General features: G+C 52.9%; 1 protein-coding gene across 5 annotated transcripts in view; it reads right to left on the reverse strand.

Annotated features, from left to right (window-relative positions):
• Nucleotides 1-15,283, reverse strand: part of LOC103305723 (zinc finger protein 501-like) — a 262,606-nt gene that overhangs the window by 31,912 nt on the left and 215,411 nt on the right. The gene's annotated exons all lie outside the window — the stretch shown is intronic.

Raw genomic sequence — 15,283 nt, forward strand, 5'->3', positions numbered from 1 at the left:
TAAGCAACAGGGGCTGGAACTGTGGAGAATCTGAGCAGAGATCAGCCACTCCACGTCTGAGCCTTGTCAGATTCCTCTAAATTAACACTTTGTTTCCCAAAGGGGAGCAATGGAGGGGGATCTATCTTACCTCCAGCTGTGTCCGGGTGGGGAGGGTGAGCTCAGACCATCACAAGAGAAAATAAGCTTCCCTACCCAGGCTTTCAGGAATTTGGGGAGGGGGAGCAGCATGTCCGAGTGAGGAGAGATTAGTGAGGGGGGGCTGATCTGAGTAGGGGTCAGGGGTCTTGCTCTGCAGTCACTGTCATGGCCATGCCCGATCCTTACCCCAATCTGGTTTGCCCAGGGGTTGTGCCTCACCAGGCCAAGACGGGGGTTGGAGGTCTGGTTGGAAGGGCTGTAAAAGGTAGTGAACAGCTTGTAGATTTCAGCCAGCAGGGTGTTGGCAGAGTAAATGTGTGTGTGTGTGTGTGTGTGTGTGTGTGTGTGTGTTAGTTAATGGGACATTGCTGAAAGAGGACAGGATGAAGGTGGTGCAAGCAACTGGAACTGCGTCTCCTGCTTTTCAGAAGTTTGAGTTTTGCAGATGTAGAGATTCTGCAAGGGGCTGATATTGCACCAGCAAACCTTAACTCTACATTAAGGGAGTGTTTTACACTTTCATTAATACTGCCCCCTCAGTATTAACTGGGCTGTGAGAGCTAAATGCTTAGAAAGAAAACAGTGAAAGTATCCATTGACTCATTTAAAACAAATCATGCCCCTCCTGTCTGTACTGGCAATGCTTTACCCTGTAAATAGCTCTCATTTCGTTTCTGAGTTAATAATTTTTTAGCTAGTTTCCTATAAAATTGGCTTTGGCGTGAAATCTGAGGCCTAGTCTACACTAGCGCTACAAATCAATGTAAATTACACTACTTAAGCTATGTAAACTAGGTTACTCAAATTGAGGTAACTTACATTGACTTAATGCGGTGTCTACACTGCAGTATATCAACGGAAGATGTTTTCCCATTGACGTACCTTCTGCCTTTTGTTGAGGTGTATTGATTAAGATACAGCTGTCCTGTCAACTCATCACGTCTTCGCCAGACCACTGCATCGACCTCAGTGGTGCCGATTTAGCCCCATAGTGTAGACAAGGCCTAAGGTGCAGGTGAGCTAAGTACGTGATTGGTCCCTCGAGACTGGAAGTAACCTAAATATCTTCTGATGTTTGGAGTAAAACATCACACCCTTAAGTGTGCTTGTGTGGTAAGATAGATTGGAGCGCCCAAGGGGACTGGGGCTGCACTGTGAATCTGTCATAGTGCTTCAGGAGTTCACGGTTGGGCCGCTGAAATCTAATCATGGAACACAAATCCAGTTTGGGGGCGTCTGCCCTGTTCTTTTACAGTCCATTGTGAGGTTGGCACTCCCGGTTATGAGCCACGCCAGGCAGCGTGACACTTCCGTCCCTGAGCTGTTGCTAAGGCTTGGTCTACACTGTGAAATTAGGTTGGTATACCTATGTTGCTCGGGGGTGTAAAAAATCCATACCCCTCAGTGATGCAGTGAGACTGAACTAATCCCCACTGTACACAGCTGTGTCAGTGGGAGTGCTTCTCTCTGACACCAGCCCCAAATTCCCTTTATGCCCCCATCAATGCCCCCAGCCCCACACAACTTCCCATCACCACCCCACAGCCCAACTCTGCGCACACACACCATCACCTCTAAACCATCCCAAATCCCCTTGATACCTCCACAGTCTCCATGACACCACCCTCCCGAAATTGTCATCACTCACTTCATCAACCCCAACCCTGCACACACCCATTTCCCCTTCCAGCTGTCCCCAAACCTCCTAAAATCATGAACCCTCCAATCTCACATACCCCTCTCTCACTTATCGTCGCCCATGCGGCACACAACCCCATGCTGCAAACCACCCCAAATCCCCCTTACATCCTCCATCAAGCTTTTCCCTGCACATACCTTTATCCACCCCTAACCATATGCACACACCCAGCACCACCCACAAATTCCCTCCATCACCTCCAGCTATGCACAGGACCCCATCACATCCAACCAGCATGACCTTACTGATACAGCCAAGACATCCAGGGAAGGGTTCTCTCAAAACAAATAAAAGGTGTCTACAGGTGTACGTTATAATAAACAAGACTGGGTAACTGATATGGGGTGCTGATGATTCAATTGTGTTCTGGAATTGCTAAGAGTTCCTTGTTATTTCAGATGGGTTCTGTGAGGGGTGAAAAAATCACCACTTGAAAGATGTTAACTCATTAAGAACTGTCAATTGTCACAGCTTTTAGTAATAATGACCAGGTTAGAAATGTCATTTTACTCATCAATCATAAGAATGGCCATACTGGGTCAGACCAAATGTCCATCTAGTCCAATATCTTGTTTTCCGACAGTGGCCAATGCCAGGTGCTTCAGAGGGAATGAACAGAATAGGTAATCATCAAGTGATCCATCCCATGTCATCCATTCCCAGCTTCTAGCAAACAGCGGCTAGGGACACCATCCCTGCCCATCCTGGCTAATAGCCCTTGATGGACCTATTCTCCATGAACTTATCTAGTTCTTTTTTGAACCCTGTTATAGTCTTGGCCTTCACAACATCCTCTGGCAAAGAGTTCCACAGGTTGACTGCGCATTGTGTGAAGAAATACTTCCTTTTGTTTGTTTTAAACCTGCTGCCTATTAATTTCATTTGGTGACCCCTAGTTCTTATGTTATGAGGTGTAAATAACATTTCCTTATTTACTTTCTCCATACCAGTCATATCCCCGCTTAGTTGCTTCTTTTCCAAACTGAAAATTCCCAATCTTATTAATCGCTCCTCATCTGGAAGCCTTTCCATACCCCTAATCATTTTGTTGCCCTTTTCTAAACCTTTTCCAATTCCAATATATCTTTTTTGAGATGAGGTGACCAGATGTGCATGCAATATTCAAGATGTGGGCATACTATGGATTTATATAGAGGCACTCTGATATTTTTTTGTCTTATCTGTCCCTTTCCTAAGGATTCCTAACATTCTGTTCAGTTTTTTGATTGCTGCTGCACATTGAGTTGATGTTTTCTGAGAACTATCCACAGTGACTCCAAGATCTCTTTCTTGAGTGGTAACTGCTAATTTAGACCTCATCATTTTATGTGTGTAGGTAAACTGATGGCCATCAATGAAATTCCATCAGTAGTTGGAAAAACAGAACACGCAATAAAATTTATCATGGGAAAATATTTTTCCTTGTCAAAAGAAGTTTCTTTGTCTCATACCCTATAAAAGGAGTGGATTGGAAAGTTAGCTTTGTGAATGAACACCATCAGCACTATACCAGGCACAGATGCAAAGACCAACTAAATTCTCTTCACCGTCTATAAAGGGCGGTAATGTACATCTTCTTTCTGTATAATGCAGCATTAGGCTTTCGTCAAATAACTTCATTTGACCACGCATGCTGATCTCAAATCTTTATTCTATTCAAACCCACCACAGGCTCTTCTGTAAATCAATGATGAAAATAGTCAGCAATGCTGGGAAGTCCAAAGTGAGCTCCATTGGCTGAAAAGCAGGTTGATGGTGCAGTAATAGGTGGGGGCCGCTGTGGTGCAGGACAGTCGCTAGGACTGGGGGGGGATATCTCTGAGGGGCAGAGGGTATGGGTGAGATCCCAGTATTAATGGCTGGCCTCTCCAGGAGATGCTTTTGTTTCATTTACCATCATCAAGATGGTGTGTGGGGGGGTCATCTTGGGATAATGGATGCCACGGACCACTACTGCCCCCAGCAACGGGCATGGAGACCCTCACGCCGCACCCCCACCAATGCCCCCCAGCTGGGGTGAGGTATCTCTGTATTCAGAGCACAGACTGCCCCCCGCCACAAACTCTGCTGACTGGGATCCAGCCCTGCTGCAAAAGCAACAGCTATAAGCCCGCCCCTCAATAAGCCAGAAACCCTCCAGCAAAGAATCATGGGCCGCTCGGGGGGGGAGGAGAATGTGCTTTCCATGTGGCTTTGAGAACATGAGAACAGCCACACTGGGTCAGACCAAATGTCCATCTAGCCCAGTATCTTGTCTTCCACAGTGGCCAATGCCAGGTGCCCAAGAAAAATGAACAGAATAGGTGATCATCCAGTGATCCATCCCCTGTCCCCCATTCCCAGCTTCTGGCAAACAGAGGCTAGGAACACAATCCCTGCCCATCCTGGCTAATAGCGATTGATGGACCTGTCCTCCATGAATTTATCTAGTTCTTTTAAAACGCAGTTATAGTCTCGGCCTTCACAACATCCTCTGGTAATGAGTTCCACAGGTTGACTGCGTGTTCTGTGAAAAAATACTTCCTTTGGTTTGTTTTAAACCTTCCACGTATTCATTTCATTTGGTGAACCCTAGTTCTTGTGTCATGAGGAGTAAATAACACTTCCTTATCTACTTTCTCCACATCAGTCACACTTCTATAGACTTCTATCATATCCCCCCCTAGTCATGTCTTCTCCAAACTGAAAAGTCCCAGTCCTATTAATTTCTCCTCACATAGAAGCTTTTCCATATCCCTCATCATTTTTGTTGCCCTTTTCTGTATCTTTTCCAATTCAAATATATCTTTTTTTAAGATGGAGCAACCACATCTGTTCGCAGTATTCAAGATGTGGGTATACCATGGATTTATATAGAGGCACCCTAGCTTGTCCTAGATAGAGAGAAAAGAAACACGGATCCAGCTCCCTACAGTGATCCCAGACAAGAACCTGGTTGGGAGTGGGGTGAAGGTCTCCTCTGGACAAAGGGGAGCTGAAATCCCTCAGTGTCATGGAATTTAAGTAAGGAAAGTTTCAAACCCAAGTTTCAAACCCTAGGGGCCAAGGTGCATCAGCAGCAGGTTCGGATGGAGGAACATTGAGAGTACATCAGTCCTAAGCTACATATCTGCTTGTTTATTTTATGGTAGGTTAAATTAATACAGCCTCTGCTCTGGTCTCTCCCAACTTAGGGGCCTAACGTTGCTTGCACAATGATAAACCTTGGAACAGGATTGAAATGAAATGGAGGCAGCATAGGGTGGCAATCTAAGGAATGAAAAGCCTCTGGATTCTCCTGTGTGCATTGACTCCAAATGGGAACTGTAATTTGACTCGCTTTGTGGCTGCGGCCAGTAAAATATCAGGACAAAGTCATTCCAGTGATTGTGACACTAGTTTGAGGAGACTTTGATCCTATTAAAATGTAATTAGCATGTTACACTTTCGTTTTTAAAGGTGGCTTCCCCAAGCAATCCCAAATTGTTCTTCCCACAGCTGGGTGATTGTGGGCAGCAGGGGATCTCTCCAATCTGTGGGGGAATCTCTCTGGGCCCCTGTGGTGGGGCAACTACCCCACACCCAGAGAGACTGGGCTGCGGCAGGCCTAGGCGCCTGCGTAGACGCGCGGCCAATCAGGAGAGGGCTTACTGGGAGCCAATCAGAAGGCAGATTGGAGCCAGCCAATCAGGGCCCGGCTTAGCCATATAAAAGGCTGCCCAGAGCAGGAGCAGTCAGTCTGTCCCAGGCCTTCAGAGGGGAAGGTCTGTCTCCAGAGCTGGGAGGCCAGCACCACGGACAGCGCAGTGCAGGCCAGCCTGAGAGAGTGGGAGAAGGCCCTACTCCATAGCCTGCTAGGCGGCAGGCCTGGGAGGAGGAGGCCTAGCGTAGAGAGGGGCTGTTGGGGAAGCGGTCCAGAGGGATAGTCAGAGGAGGAAGGAGAAGGAAGACAGTGAGACTGTTGCCCGAGGGCCTCTGGACCGGGACTCAGAGTAGTGGGCGGGCCTGAGTCCCCCCCCCTTTGTTTGCTGTGCTGTCATACGCACAGCCACAGGCCGCAGGGAGCGGCTGGCCAGAATCACGCCTGGTCCTGGACTGTGAGGATCGGACTCGAAGGTGTGGGGCTGTTGTTTATCCCCCCCCGGAAGGGGGTGTGAAGAGACAAAAGGGACACTGTCGGAGGACAGTGCTCCGGAAGAGGACTCCGTACATTGAGGGTGACGCAAGTCCGCGCACCCAATGCAGGTGGAACGACAGGCGGGACACCACCCGAAGGGGCGCCCTACTGGTTTGAGCTAATTCCCCGAGACGACCAGGAGGAGGCGCCACAGCGGTGAGCTACTACCCTGTCACACGTGGTGGAGAAAGCGGGCATAGCGGTCCGCCCCTGATACGAGGGGCCAGCGCCAAGACTGCGGACTATTGCCCAGAACAGTGTCGTGCACTGACAGACGGTCGACCCAGATTGTGGGTACAGACCAGGACCCATCAAAGGGGTCCAGAGTGTGGGGATTGAATCGGGCGTAACCCGCTGAACCCCAACATGGAGGCTGAGAAGCTATTAAAATGGCTGCTAGAGAAGCAGCAGGAGCAGTCGGCCCAGCAGCACCAGCAGCAGGTGCAGATGCTGCAGCAAATGACCACTCAGTAGCAGCTGCTGATGACCCAGCACCAAGAGAATCAGCAGCAGCTCCTCCGGGAGTTGGCCACCCAGCAGCGGGTGCAGCAGGAACATTTGGTGCAATAGATGGCCGCGCTATTACGCCCGGCGGGAGGCACCCCTGCCACCCCCTTGGGGACCGGACTGGGGGATACCCCAGGGGCACTACCAGTACGCCTCACCAAGATGGGGCCTGAGGACGACCCAGAAGCATTTCTGGTGACATTTGAACGGGTGGCGACTGCTGCCCAGTGGCCCTCAGAACATTGGGCCACGTTACTAGCCCCTTATTTGACGGGGCAGGCTCAGGCCGCATATCGGAGCCTCGACCCCCGGGAAGCACTCGAGTACGCCCGAGTGAAGGCAGCCATCCTAGACCACACCGGCATTAGCCCAGAGACCTACCGACAACGTCTCCGTAAGGAACAATATCCTCCGGGGGCCCGACCCTGCGCCATGGCCCAACGCATCCGGGACCACTGCTGGAGGTGGTTGAACCCAGAGGGCCTGACGGGACCCCAGGTGGTGGAGCTGGTAGCCTTAGAGCAGTTCACCCAGATCCTAACCCCGGGAGGGAGGGCCTGGGTGCGACGGCATCGACCGGCCACCCTCTCCGCAGCAGTGGCCTTAATGGAGGATTACTTATCGGCCAAGGGGGCGGAGGCGCCATCCCGAGCAACCGGGAGCCTTGGTCGCAAGGGCGGCGCAGAGAAGGGGAACTCTTGTGGGGCGGGAGCCTCTGAACCACTGGCAGGCAACAGCCATGGGCACCCGAGACCTCCCAACCCTGAACCCCGACCCAAGTTATTACCGATGACGACTCGGAGGGAGCGACAGTCCCCGGAGCGAACAGGCCCCCCCGGAGGAGGCCCAAGCCCAGCCGAAACCCGAGAGAGGTGCTGGGGCTGCGGTCAAGAAGGACATTTCCGGCGAGATTGCCCTTTTATGGACTGCAGCTACGGGCAGGCCTGGATGGCCGGACAACGGGCACGGAAGAGAGGGGTAAGAAAGTTGATAGTCCCGGTCTGGGTTGAAGGGAACCCCACCAACGCCCTCGTAGATTCGGGGTGTAGTCAGACCCTCATACGAGAGGGGCTGGTCCCGAATCTCAACCTTTCGGGGCCCCCGATCTACCTACAGTGTGTGCATGGAGACATCCGCCAGTATCCCACAGCCTGGGTCAAGATGGGAGTAGGCTGCCGAGAGGAGGGTCTCCGGGTAGGAGTGGCCCCTAGGCTGGCCTACCCGGTGGTGTTGGGACGAGATTGGCCCGGCTTTGGAGAGCTCCTCCTGAGATATCAGCCGCCCAAGCCCCGACCAGACAGGACTATAGCACCGGGAACGGGGCTGCTCGGGCGCAGGACAAGGGGTGACCCCGGTGAGGGGACCTCCTCGACGACAGAGACCCCCGTGAATTGTCCTGGAGACAGGCCCCGTTCAGTGGAGGACGCCCAGGTAGAGTTAGAGCGTGACGGGGACTTCTTACGGGAGCAACGGGAAGACCCAACTCTAAGCCGAGCCTGGGAACAAGCTACCAACCCTGCTATTGAGGGGGACGGGACGCTACGGACTCCGCAGGGCCCCCGCTTTGAGGTATGGCAGGATCGCCTGTACCGAATAGCGCAGGAACCCCAGACCCAGGAGACGTTCCGCCAGCTGTTGGTCCCCCGGAGACTGCGAGCCGGCCTCCTCCACTTAGCCCACGCAAACCCTTGGGCTGGACACCTGGGAAGTGGCAGACTTTTGCGCCTCGTGCCCAGAATGTCAGCGAGCCGGACCGAAAGGGGTAGCCCCTGCACCCCTGGTACCCATGCCAGTCGTGGGAGTACCCTTTGAACGGCTCGGGATGGACCTCGTCGGCCCCCTTGAGCGAAGTAAGACAGGGAACCGCTTTATATTAGTAGTCGTGGACTACGCAACACGCTATCCCAAAGCCGTTCCCCTAAAGACAGCGATGGCACCGACCATTGCGGGTGAGTTGGTAAAGATTTTCGCCCGGGTTGGGATACCCAGGGAAATATTGACGGACCAGGGCACCAATGTGTCCTCCAAGTTAATAGCCGAGCTATGTCGCCTCCTCCATATCCGGACCCTCCAGACATCGGTGTACCACCCGCAGACTGATGGCTTGGTAGAGCGGTTCAATGGTACGCTAAAAGCCATGTTGCGGAAGTTTGTGGAGGAGGACCCTTCGCATTGGGACACCTTGTTGCCGGCCCTGCTGTTTGCAGTAAGAGAGGTACCACAGGCCTCGACGGGGTTCTCACCTTTCGAGCTCCTATATGGCAGGCAGCCCAGGGGAATACTGGACCTCCTGAAAGAGGAGTGGGAAACACAGGAAACACGAGTCCTTGGGACCACACAATACGTGCTACGACTCCGGGAGCGACTCCAGACGTTAGGGGCCTTCGCCCGTGAAAACCTGGAACGGGCCCAGACATGCCAGGAGCGCCTCTATAATCGAGGGACTAGAGGGAGGAAGTTCACCCCAGGCGATCCGGTGCTGCTTTTACTGCCCTCTACAGAGTCGAAGCTCCTAGCCAAATGGCAGGGTCCCTATGAAGTGATCCGACGAGTGGGGCCAGTCGATTAAGAGGTCAGACTACCTGGTCGACGCAAAGAGATGCGTATTTATCATATTAATCTTCTGAAGGCCTGGAAAACCCGGTTGAAGCTATGTTCATTGGCCCGTCCACCCCAGATTCAGAACTTGGACCCCTAGCAGGGGACCTTCCCGACCCTGGACCGGCCACGCTGGGGTCAGGCCTCAGCCCCGGACAAAGGGGGCAACTACAACAGGTGGTAGAGAAGTTCCCAGACGTTTTATCGGCCCGCCCGGGCCGGACGACTTTAATGAGTCATCATATCGCCACCGACCCCAGGAAGAGGGTGACTGATAACCACCGGCCGTTGCCCAAGAAAATGTGGGATACAGTTCGACGGGAGGTAGAGACAATGTTAGAGATGGGAGTGGTAGAGGAGTCGACGAGCGAGTGGCGAAGCCCTATCGTCCTAGTTCCGAAACCAGACGGGACGACTTGGTTTTGCATCGATTTCAGGAAGGTCAACGCTATCTCCCGTTTTGATGCCTATCCAATGCCGAGAGTAGATGAACTGTTAGAGCGCCTCGGGGGAGCCAGGTATCTGTCAACCTTAGATTTGACTAAAGGATATTGGCAGATCCCACTGACGCCAAACTCCCGGGCGAAGACGGCCTTCCCTACGCCTTTCGGCCTCTTCCAGTTCGTAACCATGCCGTTCGGGTTACACGGAGCGGCGGCCACGTTTCAACGCTTGATGAACAAGGTCCTCCAACCCCACAACCAATACGCGGCAGCATACATAGATGACATCGTGGTTTACAGCCTCGACTGGGAGAGCCATTTACACCACCTGGCAGCAGTGTTAGAAGCCCTCAGAGCGGCCGGCCTAACAGCTAACCCGGCGAAATGTCATTTAGGCCAAGAAGAAGTGACCTACCTGGGATACACGGTAGGAGGGGGGAAACTAACACCCCTGATTAGCAAGGTACAAGCCCTCAGAGATGTACCCGCCCCCACGACGAAGAAACAAGTGCGTCAGTTTTTGGGACTAGCTGGGTACTATCGTCGTTTTGTGCCAGACTTCGCATCTATAGCCGCCCCCCTGTCAGACCTAACGAAGAACTCCCAACCTCGACAGGTACAGTGGACTACACAATGCGAGCGAGCCTTTAACACACTCAAGGAACGGCTCACTCAAGAACCAGTACTACGACACCCCGACTTCGCGAAGGAGTTTATACTACAAACAGACACTTCTGAAGTCGGCCTGGGCGCAGTACTCTCCCAGGAAGTAGACTGGGAGGAACATCCCGTATTGTATCTAAGTCGGAAGCTGTTCCCCCGGGAAAGACATTTCTCAACGATAGAGAAAGAGGCACTGGCGGTACGGTGGGCTATCGACGCCCTACGTTACTACCTGCTAGGGAATAGTTTTAAATTAATCACAGATCACGCCCCTTTACGATGGATCCACAGCATGAAGGACACGAACGCTAGAATTATGCGGTGGTACCTCGCCCTCCAGCCTTACGACTTCCAGGTGCTCCACCGACCGGGTAAGGCCCATACTAACGCCGATTTCTTCTCCAGGCTAGGGGAGGAGGGCGAAGAAACGGATCAAGGAGGGGGATCCTTAGCGCAGGGGGTGGTCTGCGAAGGGGCAGCCAAGCCCCCATCCAACTGCCAAGGTCCTAGACAGTTAGCCCTGACGGCAGAGGATCCGTCACGCTCGTACGAGGTGTGTCCCAAATGCACAGAGAGTGCGAGAGGAGGGAGCATACCCCAGCCTAGGCAGACGGCCGTGGGAGAAGAACCCTTGCGGGAAGCCCCGGTGGGGGACCAGCCCACACTCCTGGAACCGCCGAGGACTGTGACTTCTCCAGGTCGAGAGGGAGCCTCTGTGGGAGGGACCAGCGGAGGCGGTGGACCACAAGACCCGTGGAGAGGCAGGAGACCCGTGGGACACTTCAGCAGCTGAACGGATAGGAGGCAGTTTAAGGGAAGCGACGGACTGATACGTCGGACCCGGTAAGCCTCAGCGTGTTTCGGTGGGATCCCCCCGCTGAGATGGTGGATAAGCCGGGTTGCCCGGTGGCAAAGATTAATTTCCGGGACTTTGGGGCCAGTAGGCCATAGAGCCCAGTGACAAGGGCTGAGTTCCTAGACTTTGAGCCGGTAAGCCGAGCCACTGTGGGACAAAGGCTGCTTTCCGAGCTCTAGGCCATTAGGCCGGTTAGGATACCCCCCTCCCGGGAGGGTTCTTAAGGGGGAGGGTGTGTGGTGGGGCGACTACCCCACACCCAGAGAGACTGGGCTGCGGCAGGCCTAGGCGCCTGCGTAGACGCGCGGCCAATCAGAAGGCAGATTGGAGCCAGCCAATCAGGGCCCGGCTTAGCCATATAAAAGGCTGCCCAGAGCAGGAGCAGTCAGTCTGTCCCAGGCCTTCAGAGGGGAAGGTCTGTCTCCAGAGCTGGGAGGCCAGCACCACGGACAGCGCAGTGCAGGCCAGCCTGAGGGTACATCTACACTACAGGGGGGAGTCGATTTAAGATACGCAAATTCAGCTACGTGAATAGCGTAGCTGAATTTGACGTATCGCAGCCGACTTACCCCGCTGTGAGGACGGCGGCAAAATCGACTTCTGCGGCTTTCTGTCGGCGGCGCTTACTCCCACCTCCGCTGGTGGAGTAAGAGCGCCGATTTGGGGATCGATTGTCACGTCGCGACGGGACGCAATAAATCAATCCCCGAGAGGTCGATTTCTACCCGCCGATTCAGGCGGGTAGTGTAGACCTAGCCTGAGAGAGTGGGAGAAGGCCCTACTCCATAGCCTGCTAGGCGGCAGGCCTGGGCGGAGGAGGCCTAGCGTAGAGAGGGGCTGTTGGGGAAGCGGTCCAGAGGGATAGTCAGAGGAGGAAGGAGAAGGAAGACAGTGAGACTGTCGCCCGAGGGCCTCTGGACCGGGACTCAGAGTAGTGGGCGGGCCTGAGTCCCCCCCCCCCTTTTTCCCCCCTTTGTTTGCTGTGCTGTCATACGCACAGCCACAGGCCGCAGGGAGTGGCTCGCCAGAATCACGCCTGGTCCTGGACTGTGAGGATTGGACTCGAAGGTGTGGGGCTGTTGTTTATCCCCCCCCGGAAGGGGGTGTGAAGAGACAAAAGGGACACTGTCGGAGGACAGTGCTCCGGAAGAGGACTCCGTACATTGAGGGTGACGCAAGTCCGCGCACCCAACGCAGGTGGAACGACAGGCGGGACGCCACCCAAAGGGGCGCCCTACTGGTTCGAGCTAATTCCCCGAGACAACCAGGAGGAGGCGCCACAGCGGTGAGCTACTACCCTGTCACAGCCCCATTGTTAGTTCTCCTTCCTTTCTCCCTACCCCCACACCCACCCAGTATCAGTGTTACTTAAGAACATAAAAACGACCATATTGGGTTACACCAAAGGTCCATCAAGCCCAGTGTCCTGTCTTCTGACAGTGGCCAATGCCAGGTGTCCCAGAGGGAATGAACAGAACAGATAATCATCAAGTGATCCATCCCCTGTTGCCCATTCCCAGCTTCTGGCAAACAGAGGCTAGGGATGCCATTCCTGCCCATCCTGGCTAATAGCCATTGATGGACCTGTCCTCCATGCACTTCTCTAGTTCTTTTTGGAACCCTGTTATAGTCTTGGCCTTCACAACATTCTCTGCCAATAGAGCTCCACAGGTTGACTGTTTTATTGTGACCCTTCCCCTCCTCCTCTATGTAGGGTGACCAGACAGCAAGTGTGAAAAATCTGGATGAGGTGGGGGGTAGTAGGACCCTATATAAGAAAAAGACCCAAAAATTGGGACTGTCCCTATAAAATTGGGACATCTGGTCACCCTATCTCTATGGCAGTGGTTTTAAAACTTTTTTTCTGGTGACCCAGTTGAAGAAAATTGTTGATGCTCATGACCCAATGGAGCTGGGGATGAGGGGTTTGCAGTGTGATAGGGGGTTATGGGCTTGGGCAGGGGGTCAGTGTTTGGGAGCAGTCAGGGCTCTGGGCTGGCGCCAGGGATGAGGAGTTTGGGGTACAGGAAGGGGTCTGGGTTTGGGCAGGCTCAGGGCTGGGGCAGGGGATTGGGGCATGGGGTTGCCCCAGGTGGCTCCCAGTCAGTGGTGCAGCGGGAGTTCAAGGGCAGGCTTCCTGCCTGTCCTGGCACTGTGGTCCATGTTGCACCCCGGAAGTGGCCAGCAGTTTCCCTCTCCAGTTTCACACAGAGACATAATTTTCTTTGCACAGAACCATGAACAGCTAAACCTTTCTATGGCTATGTCTACACTACAAAATTAGGTCGATTTTATAGAAGTCGATTTTTTGGAAGAGATTTTATACAGTCAATTGTGTGTGTCCCCACTAAGCGCACTCAGTCGGTAGAGTATATCCACAGTACCGTGGCTAGCGTCGACTTTCACAGTGGTGCACTGTGGGTAGCTATCCCACAGTTCCCACAGTCTCCACTGCCCATTGAAATTCTGGGTTGAGCTCCCAATGCCTGATGGGGCAAAAACATTGTCACGGGTGGTTTTGGGTACATGTTGTCAGTCACCCCTTCTTTCCTTCCTCCCTCCCTCCGTGAAAGCAATGGCAGACAATCATTTCGCGCCCTTTTTCCTGGATTGCCCACGCAGATGCCATAGCACTGCAAACATGGAGCCCACTCAGGTCACCGCTGCAGTTGTGAGCATTGTAAACACCTTGCACATTATCCTGCAGTATGTGCAGAACCTGCAAAAGCAAGCGAGGAGGCGACGACAGCGCGATGATGAGAGTGTTGAGGACATGGACATAGAGGTCTCTCAAAGTACAGGCTCTGGCAATTTGGACATCATGGTGGCAATGGGACAGGTTCATGCCATGGAACGCCAATTCTGGGCCTGGGAAACAAGCACAGACTAGTGGGACCGCATAGTGTTGCAGGTCTGGGATGATTCCCAGTGGCTGAGAAACTTTCGCATGCGTAAGGGCACTTTCAGGGAACTTTGACTTGCTTTCCCCTGCCCTGAAGCGCAAGAATACCAAAATGAGAGCAGACCTCAGTGTTGAGAAGCGAGTGGCAACAGCCCTCTGGAAGCTTGCAATGCCTGACAGCTACCGGTCAGTCGGGAATCAATTTGGAGTGGGCAAATCTACTGTGGGGGCTGCTGTGATCCAAGTAGCCAATGTAATCACTGAGCTGTTGCTATCAAGGGTCGTGACTCTGGGAAATGTGCAGGTCATAGTGGATGGCTTTGCTGCAATGGGATTCCCTAACTGTGGTAGGGCGATAGACGGAACGCATATCCCTATCTTGGGACCGGACCACCTTGGCAGCCAGTATGTAAATTGCAAGGGGTACTTTTCAATGGTGCTGCAAGCACTGGTGGATCCCAAGGGACATTTCACTGACATCAGTGTGGGATGGCAGGGAAAGGTGCATGACACTTGCATCTTCAGGAAGTATGGTCTGTTTGAACAGCTGCAGGAAGGGACTTTCTTCCCAGACCAGAAAATTACTGTTGGAGATGTTGAAATGCCAATAGTTATCCTTGGGGACTCAGCCTACCCCTTAATGTCATGGCTCAGGAAGCCATACACAGGCAGCCTGGACAGTAGTCAGGAGCAGTTCAACTATAGCTGAGCAAGTGCAGAATGGTGGTAGAATGTGCATTTGGATGTTTAAAAGCTCGCTGGTGCAGTTTGCTGACTAGGTTAGACCTCAGCAAAACCAATATTCCAATTGTTATTGCTGCTTGCTCCACAATATCTGAGAGAGTAAGGGAGAGATGTTCATGGCGGGGTGGGAGGTTGAGGCAAATTGCCTGGCGGTCGATTACATGCAGCCAGACACCAGGGTGATTAGAAGACCATAGCTGGACGCACCGTGCATCAGAGAAGCTTTGAAAACCAGTTTCATGACTGGCCAGGCTATGGTATGACAGTTCTGTTTGTTTCTCCTTGATGAAAATCCGCCCCCTTGATTGACTCTACTTCCCTGTAAGCCAACTGCCCTCCTCCCTTCGATTACCACTGGCAGAGGCAATAAAGTCATTATTGTTTCAAAATCATGCATTCTTTTTTAATTCATCACACAGATAGGGAGATAACTCTCAATGTAACCCAGCAGGGAAGCATCGGGTGGAGTGGTGGATGAGGGAAGGATGAGGCCACACTACAGTTCAAAACTTATTGAATGCCAGCCTTCTGTTGCTTGGCCAATCCTCTGGGGTGGAGTGGTTGGGTGTCCGGA

The sequence above is a fragment of the Chrysemys picta genome, chromosome 16 (assembly GCF_011386835.1).
Source record: "Chrysemys picta bellii isolate R12L10 chromosome 16, ASM1138683v2, whole genome shotgun sequence".
NCBI lineage: Eukaryota > Metazoa > Chordata > Testudines > Emydidae > Chrysemys > Chrysemys picta.